Genomic DNA, 12565 nt, shown 5'->3' on the forward strand with positions numbered 1-12565 from the left:
CAACAGTGCTATTGAGCTCCCTCTCAGATTTCAGTTTCCAACAGTGAATAAAGTGGACAGAAACTCTGATCTAATAAAGCCTACATGAATTGGGAGATAGACTTCCATAAAGTTACATATTTTCATAATTTGTAATTATGTTAACTCTTTGAAGAGGGTTCTTTGAGAGTTTACAAAAGGAGGACCCACCCTAGCTGGTGTAGCTCAGTGGATTGAGCACAGGCCTGTGAAGCAAAGGGTCATGGGTTTGATTCCCAGTCAGGGCACATGCCTGGGTTGCAGGCCAGGTCCCCAGTAGGGGACACATGAAAGACAACCACACATTGATGTTTCTCTTCTACTCTTTCTCCTTCACTTCCCCTCTCTCTAAAAATAAATAAATAAAATATTTTTTAAAATAATAAAATAAAAGGAGCACCCTATCCAGCAGGGGTAGGGACTTCCTGACCAGGATTCGATGTACTGGGGAGTTGGTGGGCAGCATACTGCAGCACAAACCCACTATGAGGCAGGAAACTTGATGAAACTCAAAGCCGGGAGAGCAAAGTCAATTGAAAAATGTCCCTGCTAGACTACAAAGGGTCATCTAAGAGGTTCAAGAGCAAGGAGAGTCATGAAGAGATTAAGCAAAAAGGTGATTTGATCACATCTGCATGCTAACGGGTACTTCTGGCTGTAGGGTAACAAATTCAAATACGAAGGGCCCAGAAGGAAAAGGGGTGAGAAAACTCAATAGAAGGTTGATGCAGAGGAAGTGTGGTAGAGCTACCCAGCAAGGGTTCATTGCCTGTTGCACACAGGAGTTAATGCTCTGGCACTGGCTTTTGAGAGAAGATAAAGCTTTTATTGCAAGGTTGACCAGTAAGAAGAACGGACAAAACTCAAATCTGCTTTCTGGATCAGGCGTTGGGGTGAGATTTAAAGGGTTAAAAGTCATAAAGTTATGCATGTTCTTTGGGATTACATCATCTGGTAAAAAGGTCATAGTGCACAGGCTCAGGCACTTTAACAACTTCATGAATTGCATGTACAAGTTTGGGGGCAGGTAACATGTAGTTTGCAGAAGATTGTGGCTTCTTGATATCAAAAGATCATTTTTAGGGCAAGATTTTTCTTTCTGTGCAGTCTCTGTAGTCTAGCAGAGACTGGTAGTCTTGTGACTCCCTTCCAGGGAGTAGGAGGATTATTCCCTTTCCCATTGGCTATGACCTGAGACCTCCTGTTTCTAGTCCTGTAGAAAACAGCTGATGCTGTTATTATTTAGGGCTGATTGGGGCTAATCTGTTTACAGGAAGAACAATGAGAAAAGAGGCACTCCTGTCTCTCTCTTTTGTTCTTAGCAACTGAAACAGGCTCAGCACCTAGTAAATTGGATGAAGTGATTTGCAAGAGAGAAAATCTATACAAGTTACTGGTAATTTAGATACAGGGTGGGGCAAGAGAAAAGAAGATGTCAAAAACGACAAAACCTCTCTACTTTATGGATATTAGGCTGTCTTGCACTAGAGCTTTGTCCTTCAGTTTTCTTTGGCTCTGAGTCAGCCCATATTTTGTATAAAAGGCCTGATAGCACATAGCCATGGCAGCCTGAAATCAACCATGGACAGGATCAGTGTGGCGATGTTCCAATAAAATGTTACTTACAGAAACAAGTGGTGGTCAGGATTTGGCCCATGGGCCATAATTTCCCAGTCCCTGGTGCAGGTCATGAGTTCAGTTTCGAGCAAGTATAAACTGAGGTATCTTTGAACTATCGACATGTAGTTTACATTACAAATTATTCCTAAACCCAAGGTTTAAAAAATGACTTTCAAATGTATTTAATAATTTGAACAAGATTAAATATCTAATCCTTGATTGGTAAACATATTTTGGGAAACTGTGTCCTCAAAGAAAGATAAATAAGAGATCATTTGTAATTAGCATACAAATTCTAGGGGGATAGTTTCTCTAGGGGCAGTAGCAGATGTGCATTGTTTGACTATTGACAGTGAAAAGTACTACATGATACTTTTTAAAAGGCATCAATATTGTAAAAAAAAATTGGAAGGTTCCAATAAGTCTGTTCTGAAAAAAAAATTAAGATAGTTCTGGAACAAAGTCAAGTCAACCCATTTTAGTTAGAGGTATAAGGAAGGTTTCATCAAGAAAGAGAAACCTATATTTACTTTAGGGGTGAACTGTTCAATTAGTCTGGGAGTTCTAACCATATATTTTTTTTCTCTCTTTTTTTTTTTGTTGATTATGCCATTACAGTTGTTCTATTCCCCCCTTCATTCCCCTCCACCCTACCCCCATCCCCACCATTACCCCCCTTTAGTTTATGACCATGTGTCTCAAGTTCATTAGATTCTATATTTCCCATACTATTCTTGTCCCCCCATCAATTTTCTATCTACTGTCTATGCTACTTATTTTCTGTACCTTCTCCTCCTCCCACTCCCCTGCTGCTAACCCTCCTTGAGATCTTCATTTCTATGTTTCCACCCCTGATCTAGCTGTCCTTTTAGTTTGCTTTTGTTTTAGGCGTGGTTGTTAATAACTGTGAGTTTGCTGTCTTTTCACTGTTCATGTTATTTTAATTTCTTTTTCTTAGATAAGTGCCTTTAACATTTCATATAATAAGGGCTTGGTGATGATGAACTCCTTGAATTTGATCTTATCTGAGAAGCACTTTATCTGTCCTTCCATTCTAAATGAAAGTTTTGCTGGACAGAGCAATCTTGGTTGTAGGTCTTTGGATTTCATGACTTGGAATACCTCTTTCCAGCCCCTTCTTGCCTCTAAGGTCTCTTTTGAGAAATCAGCTGACAGTCTGATAGGAACTCCTTTGTAGGTGACTGTCCTCTTATCTCTTGCTGCTTCTAGGATTCTTTCCTTTGTTTTAATCTTGGCTAATGTAATGATGATGTGCCTTGGTGTGTTTCTTCTTGGGTCCAACTTCTTTGGGACTCTCTGAACTTCCTGGATTTCCTGGAAGTCTATTTCCTTTGCCAGATTGGGGAAATTCTCCTTTATTATTTGTTCAAATAAGTTTTCCACTGGTGGCTGTGCCTTTCCCTCTTCTGGTACCCCTATAATTTGGATGTTGGAGCGTTTAAAGATGTCCTGGAGGTTCCTAAGACTCTCATTTTTTTGAATTCTTGCTTCTTGACTCTTTTCTGTTTGGCCATTATTTGCTTTCTTCTGGTCCACTCCATTGATTTGAGTCCCAGTTTCCTTTTCATCGCTATTGGTTTCCTGTGCAATTCCATTCATTTCAATTAGTTTTGCCTTCATATGTTTCTCTAATTTGTGGCTATAATCAACCAGTTCTGTGAGGATCCTGATGACCAGTGTTTTAAACTGTGCGTCTGAGAGTTTTGCTATTTCTTTATCGCTTAGGTTTATAGACTCTGGGGCTTTGAGATCTTTTTAAGCCATTTTTGGCTGTTCGCGCCCTTTAAGTATGAGGAGTGAAGCCTTGGACTCCCAGGTTGCAGGTTTGTGATGCTGTATGTGGGGGCGTGGTCAGAGTGGGGAAATGGCGACCCCTTCTGCTGTTTCTCACTGCTGGGTGAGGAGCAGAGCTTCTGGTGGTTCACCAGGGTGGGGCCACTCAGGTCGCTGGGTTATGATGCTGTATGTGGAGGCGGGGTCAGAGCAGGGAAATGGCAGCACCCTCTGGCCTGCTCAGTCCCATAGTCCCACCGCCCACTCCCTCACTTGTCTATCTGGGCACGAATGCACGCGCGACCATAGTCAACCTGCAGCCCTGCTCCCTCGCTGTTTCCCTTTGGTCGCTCGCTGAGTCGCTTACTAGGTCCAACCCTGTGCCTGGGTTCCGTGCACCTGAGTTCGTCTGACCACCTGAGTTCGTCTGACCGAGTTTTCCTGTGCTACCCCGCTCCGACAGCTGCTGGTTTCGCCCCTCTTACCGGTCAGGCTGAAGAATTTGTTGTTATCAGACTTCCGAAAAGTTCAATTTTCTGTGTTCTGGCTGTGTTTTCTGTCGCTAATATTTAGTTATCTCTAAACTTGGTTGTGAGAGAAAGCACGGCGTCCCCACCTATGCCTCCATCTTGGCAGAAGTCCTAACCATATATATTTAAAACTTACCCCCCCTGCCCCTTTTACTTCAGAGAAATGCAGGCATTAAAAACGTAAATGCAGATCATTTAGGCAGAACTCTCATAAAATCTGTTCTTGATAAATAATTTAACACATTTATATGCACGTATGATGATACCGTGTTCCTTTAGACCCTGTTGTTTGGGGGAAAGAAATGTTTCTTTTTCTCACCCACTTTATTTGTGGATGTGCTGAGCCTCTGTAAGCATTTGAACTTATTTTGGTCAATGACCTTATGAAACTTAAATCAGGAAACCTTCCTTTCTGTCCAAATTTGTTATTCCACTGCAGCTTCATACTTTCCCATTAACTCATAATAGAATATAAGGGAGCATTTGTGTGACCCATTCAGACTTTTAATGAGATAGAGCGTCACAAGGTCAAGAACAGAAGCCAGGAGAAGTAAATCTGTAATCAACAGGTTCTCTAAACAACACAAAGGTTCTCTTCTGAATTCCAGTCTGTCAGATAACTTAGTTCAGTGGTTCCCAAGCTTGTCTGCATATTACCTAAGGAGCTTTAAAACACACTGACTCTGTGGGATTTTTAAGACTCCCAAGTGATTCAAAAGTGTAGGCAAGTTTGGGAACCCCAGGCTCACCTCAAAACAAAGTCTTAGTAACTACAAAATGATCCTACCTTGGACCTCCAGAGGCTTCAGAGCAAGATGAAGCTTAGAATTCTTCCATGAATGACCATGGTACACCACAGTCAAAAGCCAATCGTAATAATACTGTGTTTGGCACTTTCTTCCTAGAGTATATAAAAAGGACAATTTCTATAATACAAATTTTGAATAAATAGAATGTGAATTAATGCATGTTTTTATTATATCCATACTGAAATTGTGTTTCATAGACTAGTAATGCAACCTAAGGTATAAAAATAAGGGCTGAGTCCTTAAAAAAACTCATGAGGTGCTACAAAATTCTTTGTGAAGCTCGTCATTCCACCTTATCCACTCTCCTCCAGAGCCCAAACCTGGATGTTTTTGAGTATTAAAAATTCAACATTTCTCTGCATTTTTCCTGAACTTTTTTCCTATAAATTAGGCAGGAAAAATGTATTTTTATTGAACAATTGACATTTTAACGAGAAAGCTCCTTTTAAAGTAACTCATTCTATTAAGGTTTTAATAAGCAAAACTAATATTGCAGAGAATTATCCTGCAGAAGCAGCAGCCAGCTTGGTCTACAGAGCAAGCTTTGGAAATATGCAAATTCAATTTCAGCAAAGAAAATATACCTGTAGTGACAAAATTTTCTTCCAGATAGAATGTGTCTGTGTGGAGAGAGGAACAAATCTCTTCTAGATAAAAATGGATGCACCAAACACTGTTTATAAAATTTCTGTCACTGTTTGAATCCTGCACTTGGCAGTCAGACAGCAGCTAATTTGGTTTTATCTTAAAATTCCAGCGATTATAAGGTCTGGAGTAAATCACTCTCTACTAGGGCCAGACCCCATTTTTTCTTTGCCAAGCACATGTGGTGCAAAACTTGAGCTGACAGGTCCTTTTTCATTATCTCTGTCTCGGCCAGAAGCAATGGAGTCACAGCTGATTTTCTGAGTCCAGGATTTTACCACCCTCTTATCTGAGCATTTTCAGGAGACAGAGACCCAGTGTTTCTGATCACGTGTGATTCACAGGTTCCCTTTCCTTGTTATTTATGCGAGAACCTACATTACTGGCTAATTAATTCAGAAGGTCTGCACATACCAGATGCACAAGCAAGAAAGAATATATGAAATGGTTGACTGCAAATAGTAGACCACATGAAGAATTGATTATTCATTACAGAAAGTTTATCATTTCATATTGGAAATTCAGCATTAGAGGGGTGCTAGTGTTGATTAAGCTAGTGACACAATTGTAACATCAATGACACACATTATCTGTGTTTTGTTTTGTGTTTGCAACTCTCAGCATATTGGCTTTGTTCCTTTGCTTCTTCCTGGAAATGGCTGCTACATTTCTACACATCACATTTGCACCCATCAGTGTTCAAAGGCTGACAATCGCACACCCCTTTCTCCTGTCTCTTTTTTTAAGAATAAAGAATATTTTTCTAGGACTTCACAACAGGCTCACTTTTGCTTTCATTAGCCAGAATTGCATGATGTTATCTTTCCTAAAACATTAGTCCACCTACCCATATAATCTATGTGTCATAGATTAGCTATAAAGTTTCATTCTCTTGCCAAGAGCTGAAATCTCAATAGTCATTCCCCATAAGCCAGCTACTAAGTAAATACAGTATCCAAAACCATAAAATACGGGTGTCCAAGAGAAAAATGCATTCTTGTCAGGAAATTTAGACCTATATCTTCTTAAGAAAGTTATCTTAAACATCCTATTTTTTTTCTTTTCTTTCTGTACCTTATGTTAGGCTTCCCAGCTAACCAAAACAGTTTGTCTGCAGAGTTCAGAAAAAAACTTGAAATTTGCATTCCTACTAGCCTCCTGACAGCATGGTTGATTTTTCATAGCCCTAAATCATTATTCTCCCTTAAACGGCTGTCTATGGGTATTTGCAGGTGACTTTCTTGTTTTGAAACAAGGCACTGAATCTGTGTGGATGAGTATAGATATACACATATCATACTCATTTCTTTAACAAAATTCTCACCTACCAGTGCTTTTAAAGATTACTTGGTGTCTTCACAGAATATAGATTATACATGGTGGGGGAAAAGTAGGGTTTACAGTTGTTTGCATGGAAAATAATATAATAATTAATAAGCAATACAGGAATAAACTGTATTTTGCATACTCACAACTGTAAACCTCCTTTTGCCTCATCCTGTATTATCAATAATGATTCTTGTCAGCCCTGGCTGGTGTAGCTCAGTGGATTGAGCGCGGGTCTGCGAACCAGACAATCACGGTTCGATTCCCAGTCAGGGCACATGCCTGGGTTGCAGACCAGTTCCCTGCAGGCCAGTTCCCAGCAGGGGACGCACGAAAGGCAACCATACATTGATGTTTCTCTCCCTCTCTCCTTCCCTTCCCCTCTAAAGATAAATAAATAAAATATTTTAAAAAATAATGATTCTTGTTGGCAAAGCAAATATATTAGGCTTTTGTTCATTCCAAGCAAGAGGCAACTTTGCTAGTCTAATATATACAATTAAATTGAGTTGAGATCTCCTTTAAGTGAAAATTGAAAACAAATTAGGTAATCAGTCAATAAAATATTTGTAGTTACAAAACTTGTATATATTTGGATAAATTGAGATTAAAAAAAGCTGTTCGGCATTATTGTCATTTTATTTTTATCCAAGGGGAACTAAAAATATTAAGGTGGCAACATTTGAAATTGACTATAAATTATGACATAATGACAATTTTTAGAGGCATCAAAAAGGCTATTTTACTTTATTTTTATTGGTTATGCTATTACAGTTGTCTCAATTTTTCCTTCTTTGCCCAACTCCACTCAGTACCCACTCGAACTCCTCAGGCAATTCCTGCACCATAGTTCATGTCCATGGGTCATGTCCATGGGTATAAATTCTCTGACTCCATTTCCTATACTGTATTTTACATCCCCATGGCTATTATATAACTACCTATTTGTACTTCTCAATCCGTCATCTCTTCATCCATTCCCCTACAAACCCCTCCCATCCGACAATACTCAAAATGCTCTCTGTATTCATGATTCTGTCTCTGTTCTTCTTGTTTGCTTAGTTTGTTAGCTTAGTTTGTTAACTAAATATTGTTGTGGGGTAAAGCAATCTTGGCTGTAGGTCCCTGCTTTTCATTACTTTGAATATGTACCACCAGTCCCTTCTAGCCTGCAAAGTTTCTTTTCAGAAACCAGCTCACAGTCTTATGGTAACTCCCATGTAGATAACTAACTGCTTTTCTCTTTTTGCTTTTACTATTCTCTCCTTATCTTCAACCTTTTAATTATTATGGGTTTTGGAGTGGACCTCTGTGTTCATCTTGTTTGGGTTTCTCTGTGCTTCCTGTACTTGCATGTCTATTTCCTTCACCAAATTAGAAAAGTTTTCTTTCATTATTTTTTCAGGTAGATTTCCAATTTCTTGTTCCTTCTCTTCTGCTTCTGGCACCCCTATGATGTGAATGTTGGAATGCATGAAGTTGTCCCGGAGGTTGCGTATATGTCCTTGTTTTTTTTGTAATCTTTTTTCTTCTTGTTGTTCTGATTGGTTGTTTTTGCTTCCTTACATTCCCAATATTTTATTTGATCTTCAGTTTTATTCACTCTACTGTTGTTTCCCGATAAATTATTCTTTTTTTCCATTAGTTAATCTTCATTTCTGACTGGATCTTTTCATGTTGTTGAGATCCTCACTAAGTTACTTGATCATCCTTATAACCAGTGTTTTGAACTCTACATCTGATAGATACTCAAAATGCTCAAAAGCAATCTGATAGATTGCTTATCTCATTTTTTTAGTTCTTTTTCTGGAGTTTTGATCTGTTCTTTCATTTGAGCCATATTTCTTTGTCTCTTCATTTTGGCAGCCTCCCTGTGTTTTTTTCCGTGTATTATGTAGAGTTGCCATGATTCTCTGTCTTGGTATCATGATCTATGTAGTAGGTGTCCTGTAGGATCCAGTGGCACAGCCTCCTCTACCACCTAAGCTGGGCACTTCAGGTGCATCATCCATACAAGCTGAGTATACCTTCTCTTGTAGTTTAACTTTGCCTGCTTTTGGCAAGTCAATGCCAAATCCTTCCCACCCCCTGGGAGGGATTTACCCAGGCCAGTCAGTTGCAAAGATTAGCTATGATCATTAGCCACTAACCTCTGCTTTCCATGGAGGATCAGCTATGCAGAAGCAGGGTGGCTACGCTCCAACATGGTCTTTAGCTGTCTACTGGGTGTGCAGAATCTGGGTTTTCCCATGTGGTGCAAGCCAAGGTATTCCCCACCTGTATTTTTCCCAGGACCGCCCTATCTGAGCTATAGAGCAATCTGAGATGACTATTACTTGTGCTGGCTTAGAGATTCCCAGGTGAAGCCAAGCTGTGAACCTTGACTGACTGCTGCCAGTGCTGTGCCTGGAGCCACTTAGCAAGAGGCACATGGGGAAGGACTATGGGGTATTTTGGAAGTTGTGAAGCATGAGCCAAGACCAGCCATTTGTTTGGAAAAGCTACTGTTAACAGCTGTTTGTTGTGTGGGACAGAGCCTCAGGGAATCTCCAGGGAGGAACAAACAGTGTTAGCCAGATTGATGGAGTCTCAGATATGGTACCCATCTGCCAGGTCTGTGGCTCTGCTTGCCTTTCTGTCTGGGAGAAAGCTGTTCCTCAGTTCTCACCTTGATCCCAGCCACTTCAGTTCCTCCTTGTATACCACCAGTGCCTTTCAAGCTACCACCCCAGTGCTGATGCTCAGAGGGAGTGAGTCTGAGTAAGTTTGTATGTTGGTTCTTTAAGAGGAACTGCTTAGGACTCCAGAGATTTCTCCCACAACTCAATCCCTTCTTATTTTTGCAGCCAGAAATTATAGGGACTTATCTTCCTGGCACTAGTACCCTGGGCTGGGGGTTCTGGTGTGGGACTGGGACTCCTTGCTACCAAGATATCCCTCCCAAATTTTTATCCACCACACCTGGATATGGGACCAGCCTGTTCCACATCTCCTGACTGGATGGATGTGGTTTCTTTAATTCCATAGTTATTAGACCTTCCATTCAACTTGATTTCTGCCAGTTCTGAGTGATGGTTGTTCTATAATTAGTTGTAATTAGGACATGTTTGTACAAGGAGGTAAGCTGTGTTTACCTATGCCACTGTCTTAATCAGAAGTCTATATAATGATAATTTGTTTCTTATATATATGAGCCCTACATCTATTTCCATAGGTCAGATTTAATCATGGCATATTAGTATCCACTAATGTTGGAATATGCAACCTCAAGTTTAGCTAATAAAATTTACCTATAGTTTTTAAGTGTCTTACTAACCATGAGAAGGACCTTTTAATATGACATTTGAAAACATCTATTAATAACAGTAATTTTTTTAGATTCCAACTTCTTAAAATTTGAAATTTATTAATACATATCTTTTTCTTTTTTATTGCAAATTGTTTTCTTAATTTTATAACTTTGGGATGACTGCCAGTGACTTACTGCCACCAAAATGATGACATCAAGAAAAAAAAGTGATGATGTTTTACATTTAGGTAGATTTATTTTATTTATACTTAGTTAAATGTATTAGTGCTGACTTGAGTTTTGTAATCAGGCAAATAAATTCACGCAAGTCATCTGAAGATTCTCAGGTTTCTGGTTAGAGTTTAAATTCAACCATTGGAACGTCATGATATTTTATGAAGTTAAATTCTTGAGCCATTTTTTTCAGAGTTAACTATTTTCATTCAGATTTTGAATGCAGTTCTCATTCAAATTTTGATGGAAGTATCACACCCTACTAGCATATCCTGTTTTAACAAAGCAAATATATGGTGACAGAAGATGATTTGGCTTTAGGTAGTGGGCACACAATGCAATATACAGATCATGTGTCATAGAAAATGTACACTTGAAACTTATATGATCTTATTAACCAATGTCACCCCAATAAATTTAATTAAAAAGGAGAACTCAGATGTAAAAAAATCATTTTTAGAAAAGTCAGATTTTCTACTATCTTTCTAAACTAATTTATATATCTTTCTAACTTGTATCTAAATTCAACTACATTAAAAATTAAAATAACTAGGCACAGGGAATATCAACCAAATTTCTTTATGGAATTTGATTTCTTCTTTAGTTAATTTGCTAAGTATACCTTGTGCAACTCGTAGATCCTGGAACTTTTTACTTAGTACATATATTTCAGGACTCTTGGTTATAAGTGATAGAAATGCAATTTGAGTGTTTCAGCATAGCAGAATTTACTGGCTTACATAATGGCACAACCTTGGGAATTCCTGCTTCAGGAATAGCTATATCCAGTAGCTCAAACAGGCTCAAGAGTGATCTTTGTCTTCAACTCTCCACATTATTTTCCTTTGTGTTCCCTTTCTTTTCTGACAAACTTCTCTCTTCTTGTAGCTATAAATAAGCACCAGGATCATTACATTCTAGAAACTGCAAGTCCAACAGAAACAGATTATTTTATCTGTGTAATCTCAGTAAAAAACATGAAATTAAATTATGTGCCATTTCAACATAATCTCATCCCTAACCAAGTCTTTGTGGCTAAGAAGAGGATGTGTCAGTGGTTGATGAAGTGTACTCCCCAGAGAATCCCCAGCAATGCCATCTAGATTTTTTTAGAAATATATATTCTCAGATTTCATCCTATACCCAATGAATCTGAAAATTAGGGTCAGCACATGCTGTTACTAGTTGTAACAAGTCCTCCACTTGACTCTGCTGTGCACTCAGGCTTGAGAAACACTGCAGTACACTAACTGACACGTGACCAAGCTTGTGTCATGTGTGCAGGCCCCAGAGCTTCAGTGTAACTTTCATTTAACAGAAAATACACAGAAAAGAGATCTGAGGAACTGATTTCAGGAAAGTGGAAGAGTAGCTGCTGTGCTGGGAAAAGCAAGCAGTATCCACAACACTGAGATTTCAGCCCAATACTAGTCTGTTTTTTCTCAGAACACTTTTGATTATCAATTTTCTTTCACAAAATCAGTATTGTAGTTAAACAAATACATGTCCGTCTTCCTCTAAATTATAGTGTTTTAGATCAGTTTTCACCTCCAAATAGGTACATGTCCAGTCTTGAAAGGTTTCCAGGCCATATTATTTTTTTAGCAAATCCTTCTGATCTCTTAGGATATACTTTGCTAGATTTAAAGCCTTCAAAATGGAGCATTTTCATTACTGTGTGATTAATAATAGGAAAGTTTCACTTTGCTTCAAAATTTCTCAGTGGAAATGGCAGTAATACCTACAGTATTTAGGAATGGTGGTCAGCACTGAAAATCCTCCAAAATAATTTTTAAACCCTTTTTTAAGTACCTAATAAGAGAGATGAATGTACTTTTTTTTTAATATTTTGGGGCTGGACAAAAAGCCTCAGGTTTCTGAAAATAAAAGTCACATTTTTCATTTTCACCAATAACTTCATTAATTTGGATATTTTGAGTATGTCAGCTGTCTACTACTATCGGCTTCTAGTGGGTAGAGGCCAGAGGATCTACTAAACATCTCCCAGTGCATAAGACAGCCCCAGAGCAAAGAATAAATTGACTAAAATGTCAATAATGCCAAGAAACTTTGCAAACCACTTTGATACATTCTATCAGTCAAGGCACCCTCTCCAAACACTGCACTAATTCTTTTTTTTTTTGCATACCAATTGTGTTTTTTACCTTTCTTGAAATAATAAAGCATAATAATGCACCAAAAATGTCACTTATCTTCTTCCATCTTCAATATTAAAATGGCTGCACAAAAATTCACCAATTTTGATGTCTGTTTTTAAATGCATGTGGATATGGCAGCTG

The 12565-nt window shown here is 38.7% G+C and overlaps 1 protein-coding gene across 1 annotated transcript in view; it reads left to right on the forward strand.

The window, feature by feature from the left end:
- Nucleotides 1–12565, forward strand: part of GRM7 (glutamate metabotropic receptor 7) — a 910314-nt gene that overhangs the window by 723316 nt on the left and 174433 nt on the right. The window lies entirely within an intron of this gene.

This window comes from Artibeus jamaicensis, unplaced genomic scaffold, assembly GCF_021234435.1.
Source record: "Artibeus jamaicensis isolate MK-2021 breed Jamaican fruit bat unplaced genomic scaffold, CSHL_Jam_final contig_519, whole genome shotgun sequence".
Classification (NCBI taxonomy): Eukaryota; Metazoa; Chordata; class Mammalia; order Chiroptera; family Phyllostomidae; genus Artibeus; species Artibeus jamaicensis.